Source organism: Paroedura picta, chromosome 8 (assembly GCF_049243985.1).
Source record: "Paroedura picta isolate Pp20150507F chromosome 8, Ppicta_v3.0, whole genome shotgun sequence".
Classification (NCBI taxonomy): Eukaryota; Metazoa; Chordata; class Lepidosauria; order Squamata; family Gekkonidae; genus Paroedura; species Paroedura picta.
This window is the reverse complement of record NC_135376.1, coordinates 10,253,657-10,264,848: the sequence shown is the minus strand read 5'-3', so window position 1 is coordinate 10,264,848 and position 11,192 is coordinate 10,253,657.

Genomic DNA, 11,192 nt, shown 5'->3' with positions numbered 1-11,192 from the left:
ACCAACATGGCTACATATCAGGGCCTGGCTAGGTTGGAGACGCCATAGTTGTTGCGGAGGACTCTGGGAGGTCGTTGTTTGCTATGAAGCCAGACAGGTGACAGCTAATATCTCTCCTGTCTCCAGCCTCCCTTTGGGCACAGCTGTTATTGCTGCCTCTTTGTGTGTCCTGTAGGGCCGTTCCCTGAAATCAATAATCCCTGGAGCCTCTCCCACGTTCACCTTACTAAGAAAGAAGAAGAAGAAGAAGAGTTGGTTCTTATATGCCGCTTCCCCCTACCCGAAGGAGGCTCAAAGCGGCTTACAGTCGCCTTCACATTCCTCTCCCCACAACAGACACCCTGTGGGGTGGGTGAGGCTGAGAGAGGCCAGAGAAAAGCCCAGCTTTGGCCTTTGGGTGATTTTATTTTGCAGATTTCCGCAGTGTCAGACTCCAAATTCCAGCAAACGCCACTGAAATGTTAGCATGCCCAGTGGTGCTTGGAGGGAAAGGGGGGGATAATCATGATAAACAACAGCATGGATTGGAAGCTTTTATCAATGAACTGTGTGGTGAGGCTATTTATTTGAGTCCTTGCTGACACCCGCCGGGCCGCTAATTCCGTTTGACAGATTCAGGCCATGCTCTGCAGCACACCAAAAGAGGGCAAGGCGGAACGGACAGTCCACTGATTCAGGCTGATTCATTGCTTTGTTCCTTTTTATGGAGGCTGATTATTATTAATAAGCGTAAGCAACAGCAACGAAAATGACCAGCCCCTCACAAGGACTGCTCCTGAGTCCTATGAGGCTTATTTCGCTGTGAGAAGGTAGATATTATTGACCTTCTTTCTTTCCTCTGATTTTGGACCTTCTTCCTCTCATCAGAAGAAGAGCTGGTTTTGAAACCCTAATTTCCACTGACCGAAGGAGTCTCCAAGTGGCTTACAATCGCCTTCCCTTCCTCTCCCCACAACAGACACTCCTGTGCGGGAGATGAGGCTGAGAGAGCCCTGAGATTACTGAAGAAGAAGAAGAGTTGGTTCTTATCTGCCACTTTTCTCTACCAGAAGGAGTCTCAAAGTGACTTACAGTCGCCTTCCCTTTCCTCTCTCCACAACAGACACCCTGTGAGGTGGGTGAGGCTGAGAGAGACCTGATATTACTGCTCGGTCAGAACAGCCTCAAAGTGGCTTACAATCGCCTTCCCTTCCTCTCCCCACAACAGACACTCCTGTGAGGTGGGTGGGGCTGAGAGAGCTCCGTAAGAGCCGTGATAGGCCCAAGGTCATCCAGCTGGCTGCATGTGGAGGAGGAGCGGGGAATCAGACCCAGTTCTCCAGATTAGAGGCCACCACTCTTAACCACTGCACCATGCTGGCTGGAGAAGGATGCTTACCCTTGCTCTCTTTGTGTCTATGTTCGCACATATGTAAGCAGGCAGCCCTTCCTGCTTATATTGGTCTGTTTTCCTTTGTTCATTCTTAATTTCCTTCCAAAGAAATGCCCTCTTTCAACCTGGGAAGAAAAATCAGAATGCCCACGCTCACACGTACAAATGCAACCACTACACCAATGCCTGTGATGTAAATATAAAACAGATAAAGGCTTTTTTTTAAAACCATATCTCTCCCCCCCCCTCAAGAAAAAGCTTATGAGGGAGATAAGCAATATCTTTGTCATGTGAATCAGAGCTAGTCAACCTGTGGTCCTCCAGATGTCCATGGACTACAATTCCCATGAGCCCCTGCCAGCAAATGCTGGCAGGGGCTCATGGGAATTGTAGTCCTTGGACATGTGGAGGACCACAGGTTGACTACCCCTGATGTGAATGGAGCCATTTTCATTATCACAAAGATTTTGACAACCAGCTTCCTACGCACTTTGTCAAGCAGAACGCCAGCGGGACTGTCGGAATGCTGATGGGGCTTGGTGGCCGCTTTTGTTCTCTTTGGTGCTCTGACGTGGGCGCCCGCGTCTATTCAATATAGCAAATGCATTGATAATGTCATTGTAAAATATCCTCCAGCCGGGCGACTGGCGAATGCTCCTCGGATATCCTATGCAGGCTGGAAACTGGAACTCCTTTTGGTGTTTCACCTGCTTTGATGAGCTCGGGGGGATGGGGGGAGAATGTATCCCAAGAAGATCAAGGGTCACTTTTAGCTTTCACCTGTTCCTTTTGTAAAAATCAAAACTGATTTCTTTGCCGTTTTCATCTGTGCCGGGATCCCTTCTAGGGTTTTTCGCCTCTTTTTCGTTCAGCAAGATTCAATGGAAAACTAGGAGTATTTGGTGATCAGAGTGGAGCGTAGAGAGCCAGCGTTGTGTTGGAGCCAGAGACCGGCAGCTTTTAAGCTGGAGAAGACCTCAATGGACCAACAATGGTCTGATTTGGTCGAAAGCAACTTCATGATTCTAGGTCTGCTCTCCATAGTCTACGTCCTTTTTATTCAAGCCTCTCCTTGTGATCAAGTGCCTTATTCAAGGACAACAGCCGGAGCTTTCAAGGTAGCCAGAAACAAAACGGAGAGCCACTTGAGAATTCGAGCCATATCTCCGGCACGCCTGCCGTAAAGAAAAAGACTTATCCATCTTCATCGCTGTAACTTGTGGAAGGAACACTCCGGTCAGGGACTGACAAGCTGATGTCATTTCAAAGCGAATGGCAAAGATCCCTGGAGCTGACAAATAGGGAGTAACGAGGTGTCGCATCACTCAACGGGCACCATAAAATATGTAGAACGAAAGAAAGGCAGCTTTAAAGGGCCGGTCACGTTAATTAGGAAGAACAAGCAGCATTGGCATCCCTTGATGTGACTCCTCCGGATCTGTTTCTCAGTGGGATGGCTTTCACCAAATGGTTGAGGTTCAGTTTGTATTAAGGAGTGACCAGATACAAAGGATGACAAACCTCCTGGGCCTCACAAAGGTAATACAAGAAAACAGGATGTCGGCAGGTACAGCTTACTGTGCTGTCGTTGCTGCAAAACTGCATGTGCACTGACCTTTGTCACCCTACACAGATGGTGAAGGTACATGAAGGTACTGTTCTATTCTCTCCCCCCCCCACCCCTTCACATAAAATAAGTTTTTTATGCCCCCCAGGGTAAGGTTGGAACTAGAGAGGACAGTGAGGACAGGTCTCCCACCCAAAATGGCAGCCCCGTGTCTCCTTCTGCTCATGGGGTGGGACGGCTTCCTCCTTCTCCTCCTCCTCCTCAAATTCTCCACCTCCAGTCCTGTTTTCAATGCCCAACTCAGAACAGTGTGATGGTGTCACATGACACAACGCCTGGACACAGTGCCTGGACAATGTGATGGTGTTACGTCAAGCTTCATGCAGACTTGGCAAGCAAGTTAGAGACAGAGACGCAGGGCTGCCCTTTTCCACGGCAACTGTGAGTTTGCCAAAATGGCAAATTCCGGCCTAGGAAGTTTCATGAAACCCTGGGGGTTCTTGATGGCCTTGGAAGGGTTTTCTGAATGGGTGGTAGTTAATGAATTTTGTATACAGTTGTTAAACATTTATCGGATGATATGACCCCAAATGGTCAATGATTAGCCTGGAGGGGGTGGGAAGGGAGGGCATGTCCACAGTCCTGCTTCCCTGCCATATTCCGCAGGATCGCACCACTTCTAGGGTTTCTCAGTGCCTGAAGACTGTTTCAGGGGTTTCTCGAAGGTAAAAAAGTTGAGAAAGGCTGGAGTGGAATATAAAAAGTGTCCTGTACATTAGCTAGGTAACATTAGGTAGGTAACATATGACCGTTCTTGATTTACTTTGAAACTGAACTGATGAAGGTATAAACCGAAACACTTCCCATTCTTTTCTTCAAGCAAATTCTGCAATCAATTAAAGTTCAAGTGAAGAAGCTGAGACCAGTTTATGAATTATTTGATATTTATTGTTGTTAGCATGTATTGCCACACAGTGTTTCTCTTTGTTTCACTTGCACTGTGTGTTGCTTCCTTTGTTATATGTATACTGAATCAGAACTGTGGTCCATCAAAATAAGTATTGTCTACTAAGATCAGCCGCGGCTGTCATGGCCTCAAGGTAAGATCTTTTGACATCACCTACATGCTCCTTTCAGCTGGAGATGTTGGGGGATGAATCTAGGACCTTCTGCATGCCAAGCAGAGGCTCTTCCAATGTGCCATGGTCTCTCCCCGATGAATAACCTCCCATCACACCTCTCTTAATGACATAGGAGCCATGTCAGGAATAACAGCTGCCAACCTTATCAACTGCCTGTGGCCCTCAAAGGGCAGAATCTCAGAGTAAGAATTGACTGTGGAAAACTCACTGCAGTAAACTCACTGGTTTGGCTGGGCAGCTTCTCCGCACAAAAAAAAGGGGTGGGGTAGGGCAATTGCTAAGCAAAAGAAAATTGTTACAGAAATCTCTACAACTGACATATTTCCCACCCCCTGGAGGACATCCAAGGTGTCCTACAAGCACTGTAAAGATGTTCTAACATGAGTGGGCTTTGCTATAACAAGGATCATTTGCTCGCTTCAGAAGGTAGCCATGTTGGTCTGCAGTAGAACAGTTAGCTATGAATCCAGTAGCAGCTTAGAGCAGGGGTGGCCAAACTGTTGCTTCCAGATGTCCACGGACTCCAATTCCCATGAGCCCCTGGACATCTGGAGAGCCATCCCTGCCACCCCTGCCTTAGAGACTAACCGCACTTCTTTGAAAGCTTATATCCCCAAATCTTGTTGGTCTTGAAAGTGTTACTGGAGTCGTATGTAAGGATAATTGGAAAGGGAATAATTTAAGGTTAGAATCCAAAGTGCGTCACTTTGATAGGTTTATGGATTATTTTACTACTGTCATGGCAACCCATCGGTGCCATGTCATCCATCAATCTGCACTAGGTATTTTTCCATAGCTGTGACGGTTTCATCTTTATCCCCCCCCCTCCACTTCTTTGATCGCTGTCTCACTGGAATGTTTTCTTTATCTTTATAGGAGGCCTGTGTAGTATCTAAGCATCACTGAATGTTCTTGAGTCATTTTTGGTTGCGGGGGGGGATGTCGGTTTCTCTGGTGGGGAAAGAACTTGGCGTGAAAGCAGCCAGGGGAAGAGGGGCTTTGGGCTAAAGACTATATGTATCTGGTCTGTTCCAGGGCCACTTGTCTCTAACAAGGATTCCCTGTTGTGATCATTTGCCCATTTCTGTGCTGTGGGAGTAGCAAAAACGTCGAACTGAAAGATGGCCCGAGGTTGTTCCTATGTTCAGAATCAGAGGGGCATTGTGGGGTCATGACAACTACCCTGAGTGGGTTTCAAGGTGCTGTCATGTAGCTTTTGACCCGGGGCAAAAGGTGGTCTTAGCCCCCCAATAATTTGGATTGGATTCAGCCAGTTTGCCTACTAGTGAAAAGAGGATCAGACAGGAAAGGTTATGCTGGTGCTCATGCATGGGATGTGCAAGGACACAAGCCTTGAGGGACTGTAAGGTGAAACAGAATTAGCCAAGAATAAAGGTAGAGGTAAAGGTATCCCCTGTGCAAGCACTGGGTCACGTCTGACCCTTGGGGTGACGCCCTCCAGCGTTTTCATGGCAGACTCAATACGGGGTGGTTTGCCAGTGCCTTCCCCAGTCATTACCGTTTACCCCCCAGGAAGCTGGGTACTCATTTTACCCACCTCAGAAGGATGGAAGGCTGAGTCAACCTTGAGCTGGCTGATGGGATTGAACTCCCACCTTCTTGGACAGAGCTTCAGACAGCATGTCAGCTGCTTTACCACCCTGCGCCACAAGAGGCTCTATAAGTGAGATAAAAATAAGTTCAACCCACTCTGCTCCTTTCTTGATGCCAAATGTCCACAGAAGCAAAGGAAGTCATCCCAGGTTAATGCTTGGAAGGGATACCAGCAAGGAATTCTAGGGTCGCTGTTCAGGACACGGCAAACCACCTCTTTGTCTCTTGCTTTGAAACCCCTAAAGTGGTTGTCATAAAGTTGCAGCAACTTGATGGCACTTTCTACCACCGCTTACCTGGATGGCCCAGACTAGCCTGATCTCATCAACTCTTGGGAGCTAAGCAGGGCCTATTCTGCACACAATAGATAATGCACTTTCAATGCACTCTAGAAGTAGATCTTCCTGTTCTGCACAGGAAAATCCAGCTGCCAAAGCACATTGAAAGTGCATTATCCTTTGGGTGCGGAAAGGGCCCAGGTTTGCATCTTATTAGTACTTGGGTGGGAGGCCACCAAGGAAGTCCAGAGGGAGACAATGGCAGACGACCTCTGTTTGTCTCTTGCCTTGAAAAACCTGTGGAGGTCACCGTAAGTTGGCTGCGACCAAACTGCACTTGAAATATACACATTAAGCACACTACATCCTCTAACTCAGCGGTAGTCAACCTGTAGCCCTCCACATGTCCATGAACGACAATTCCCATGAGCCCCTGCCAGCATTTGCTGGCAGGGGCTCATGGGAATTGTAGTCCATGGACATCTGGAGGACCACAGGTTGACTACCCCTGCTCAAACTGACCAGTATGGGTCCCGAGTATCTTAAACGTCTCCTTGCAGGAGACGTCGGCTCATCACGACGTTGGCATCATTTTCCATCTGCCGTTCTGGCAAGATCCTGCTTCACCTTGAACGGCTGTGCCTCGAATAATGATAACCCCGCTGTAGCAATTGCAACAAGCAGCCAGACATTTCTGGACTGGATCTAGGCCAGCTGGGAAGGGTAAATATACATCAGTGCACAAAGTGATTACTCCCCATCATTGCTCCTAAGGTCCTGAGAACCAGCAATTTTCTTTCTTTTCTTTTTTAAAGGCTATTTGTCTGGCTAAGGAAGAAAAGATGGCTTATCCAGGGAGGCGAGTCTCAAAAATGCATTGGGATAAGACGACTTCTTTTTGGTAAGAGCCCCAGGGTAACAGCCCTAAAGTCCAACTTGCCATCAAATTAATCAGTGTTTCATTTCCGCACTCCTTGGCATTCCGTTCAAGACACTGGTTATCACCAACAATGTAGTGAATCTCCTTGGACCATATATATGGCTATCCTACACCATGAGAGCTTTGTTCATCTGAGCAGGGCCTTCAGAAGGTGATGCCATGCAAACAGGTATGATCAGTGACTACCTGTTCACTCACATTCTCCATGGTGACTCCCATCTTGTTGAATGGCCTTCCTAAGGAGCTCAGGGAGGGTCCTTCACATCTGTCCTTCTATGGATCATGCAATGCAGAGGGAAGTTCTCTAGAACTGTAGTGGAGCAGAAACAATCCAGGAGGATGTCCAGGAGGTTGTCCTCAACCACAATGACACGCCAAAGGCAACATCAAAGTACAGCATGAAAGGAATGTACTCAAGGGCTGTTCTTGTATGCCCAGGGTAATGCTGATTGACACTTCGGGCCCAGGAAGGCATTTGGCTCAACTGGCACAGGGATCCTGGAAGACTTTACAATCTGCCTTGGGGCATAAAGCAGGGATCACCCCCTTATGAATAGCAGGGAGGTAACAGTGAATATCCCGCATTGTGCTAGACTAGATGATCCTTGGAGGGCCTTCCACCTCTAGCATTTTGTAATGTAGATTGCATGCTCTTGGCTTAATCATCGGTGCACTAAAGCCTGGAGGACTTTCTTGCCAACAGATGTAAACTTTGTACACTGGATGTGTTCTTGGAAAACCGAATATTTTTAGTGTTCTCGTCTAGATAAACAACACGCAACAGCTTCAAGGTCAAAAGCCAGGATACTCCACGGAACGACAGGGTCATCTTCTGGTAGAAGATTTTTCCATGTTTCCTTGAAAGATTGCCCTCTGTTCAGAGCTAGGCATGAGTCTACAATGCTCGTGGGTCTTCGGGGGGGGGGGGACTTCGCTGAATAAGCCAGAGGAGAAATGAACCAACCGGCAGGGTTTTACTATACGATTCTCGGAAAATTGTCAGTCTCCCTAAAGAATGGATAGGCTGCTGGAATCAGACCCGGAGGTAATTAACTTCTGGAAAACGAAAAAAGAAAGGCAATATTTACAGTTGTTTAGTGGTTTTTGAGGGTTGGAAACTCCTGGAGATTGGGAGCAGGGGCTGGCGAGGAGAAGCTGGAGTTGGAGAGGAGGAGGAGGAGGAGTTGGGGGGGGGTTGCCCTGCTTTTCACTGCCTGAAGGAGTCTCAATGTAGCTTACAATTCCCTTCCTCTCTCCACAACAGGTGCCCTGTGAGGTAGGTGGGGCTGAGAGAGCTCTGGAAGAACTGCTCAATGAGAACAGTTCTAATAGGGCTGTGACGAGCCTGAGGTGACCCAGCTGGTTGCATGTAGAGGAGCGGGGAATCAAACCTGGCTCACGCAGATTAGAAGCCGCTGCTCTTAACCACTACAAGCTGTCTCTCCTGGGTGGAGTTTGGAAACAGGAGGGAACAGGGAGCAAATGTGATGTCATGAAGTGTACTCTCCAGCATGGTACCACGGTTAAGAGTGCTGAATTCTAATCTGGGGGACTGGAAGAAGAAGAAGAAGAAGAAGAAGAAGAAGAAGAAGAAGAAGAAGAAGAAGAAGAAGAAGAGTTGGTTCTTATATACCACTTTTCTCTACGCGAAGGAATCTCAAAATGGCTACCAATCACCTTCCCTTCCTCTCCCCACAACAGACTCCCTGTGAGGTAGGTGAGGCTGAGAGACCCCTGATATTACTGAAGAAGAAGAAGAAGAGTTGGTTCTTAGATGCTGCTTTTCTCTCCCCAAAGGAGTCTCAATGTGGCTTACAATCACCTTCCTTTACCTCTTCCCACAGCAGACACCCTGTGAGGTGGATGATGCTGACAGAGCCCTGATATCACTACCCGGTCAGAACAGTTTTATCAGTGCTGTGGCGAGCCCAAGGTCACCCAGCTGGCTGCATGTGGGGGAGTGCAGAATCAAACCCAGCATGCCAGATTAGAAGTCCGCACTCCTAACCACTACACCAAACTAACCACTACACCAAACTGTATGATCTTATAGTTCCGTTGTAGATCCGTAGTTCCCAATGTCCCTTCGTCAGAGGCCATGACATTTAGCGGGCATTAGGTCAATTTCCAATTTCTAGCAAAACGAAACTGATGACCAGTAGCACCAGAAACTAGCGCCATCTATTCCAGTGTGAGCTGCTGTGAGTCAAAGCTCCCTTCCTCAGATTCGAAGGGCAGAAAGAACATTTTAAAAAAACGAGGAACATTATTTTCTTTCTTCCTGTTATATCTGAGGAAGTGAGCGCTGACTCACAAAACCTCACAGTGGAATAGATGCCATTCGTCCGCCAAGAGCCCCTGGGCTTCTGTTTCGTTTTGCCACAGTCGTCAAGGACGGCAACGCCGATGACGTTTCTAGTTTTGAAGGGAGATGTAGACGTAGAATTGTGATCCTTCATTAAATTTAATTAATTCGTTCCTGGTTTCAAAGTGTACTTCTGTGCCTGGAGTTTGAGATCGGAAGGGGTGCTGTAAGGAAAACATCCACCGCTTAATAAAATAATATCGAGCTTGAGCAACGCAGAATCATCACATTAGTCAGCTTATCTTTGGTAGACGCTGAGGGATGAAAACACTCCCTTTTGCCCAGGCTCAATCAATGCGGGTTGCGACATGTACTGGCTGCGAAGGAAATGCCATAAAGATGGCTTCCTGCACACCGCTCGATATGCGAAAAGTCTGCTTTCCTTTAAAAAGCTGCTCCAGATATTTTGGCACACGAACCATCAGATTGCTGAACGCTCTATCCAAAATCAACAGAGAACGAAATCCCTTATGCTGGGAAGGTTTTGTCCAGATCTGCACCTCTGATTCGTGCTCTTGGCGTTGCAGTGCTGGTGTCGCCATTCTTTTTTCTTCGTTTCTTTTCTTTTCGCTGTCAAGTCACCGCGGACTTGCGGTGGAGCTGTAGGGCAGGGATTCCCAGCCAGGGGTCAATGGACCCTTGGGTTCTGCAGGAGCTCAGGTAGGGAACCTGCAGCCTTTCCCTTCCTGCCTTAATGGACTCGGCCACAAGCTACGGAACCGGCCAACTGCTCCAAACACACGTGGTGCAAAGAAGTCGGTCTTTATTGAAGGGTTCCATAAGGCAGGGGCAAACACTGGCAGGGGCTCATGGGAATTGTGGTCCATGGACATCTGGAGGACCACAGGTTGACTGCCCCATAAGGTGCAGCACGGCAAGAACAGGAACATTGACAGAGACAAGCACGGATGGCCCCCTTAGGACTATATATACGGGGGGAACAATTTAGGCGGGAGATCCAGTTCACATAGGGAAGGCTTTTGATCTAAAAGGCGCAAATCCAGGAGACATCCAGTCTGTCTCCCCTGTTATCCTCGGCAGTAAATTTCCAGCCCTTACTATGCGAACCAAGGACGGGGACAGATAAGAGAGAGCTCTTCGCAGCCGGGAGAGAGTTTCCACAGGTCATAAACCATAGGATGGAGGTGAGAGGGAAGGCACAGAAAAAAATTGAAGGAACATGGTGGCAGGGAGGGGTAGAGGGCTCTCTGACTCATTAAATCTCTAAAACAAGTTCCCGAGGAAATCAGGAGGGCGGTGATGACATTCCTGTCTTTCCTTCCCCAGTCCTCCTCAAGCCTGCCTGTTAAAGCAGGGCATGATGTCACTACTGTTGAAATGTCACTTCCAGGGGTGTGGCAGGGAGGTATGGCCAGCTGACATCACTTCCAGGTCTCCTCGAAGACTGAATTTTTTTTTCAGGGGATCCTCTCTGATCAAAGCCTTGAAAAAGGCTACCGTAGGGATTTCATGGCTAGAGATATTGAGAGGTGGTTTGCCACGGACTGCCTTTGTGTCGCCTGGACTTCCTGGTGGACCACCCTGGACTTCTTTGGTGGCCTCCCGTCTGAAGGACTTACTTGGGCTGACCCTGCTTAGCTTCTGAGGTACAATGAGAGTGGAATAACCTGAGCCGTCCAGCTTGGAACACCACCAATTTGCCAGTTGACCATTTTTCCTAGAAGGAACTTAGGAATTCGCTGTGAATCACCAATGCTGAGGAATCAACCATCCCTTCTTGGGGTTCATCATTTAGGGCATGAGGCCACACCCGGTATTGCGGCCCCGACAAAATCTTTGCCCACAGCCTTCCTGCTGGTTACAAGGCAGTGCCAGGCAACCCTAAATAACACCCCAGAGTATAACACTCCACTTGCCACCCTCTTCCCTATTCCTGCTTCTGTGACACACCCA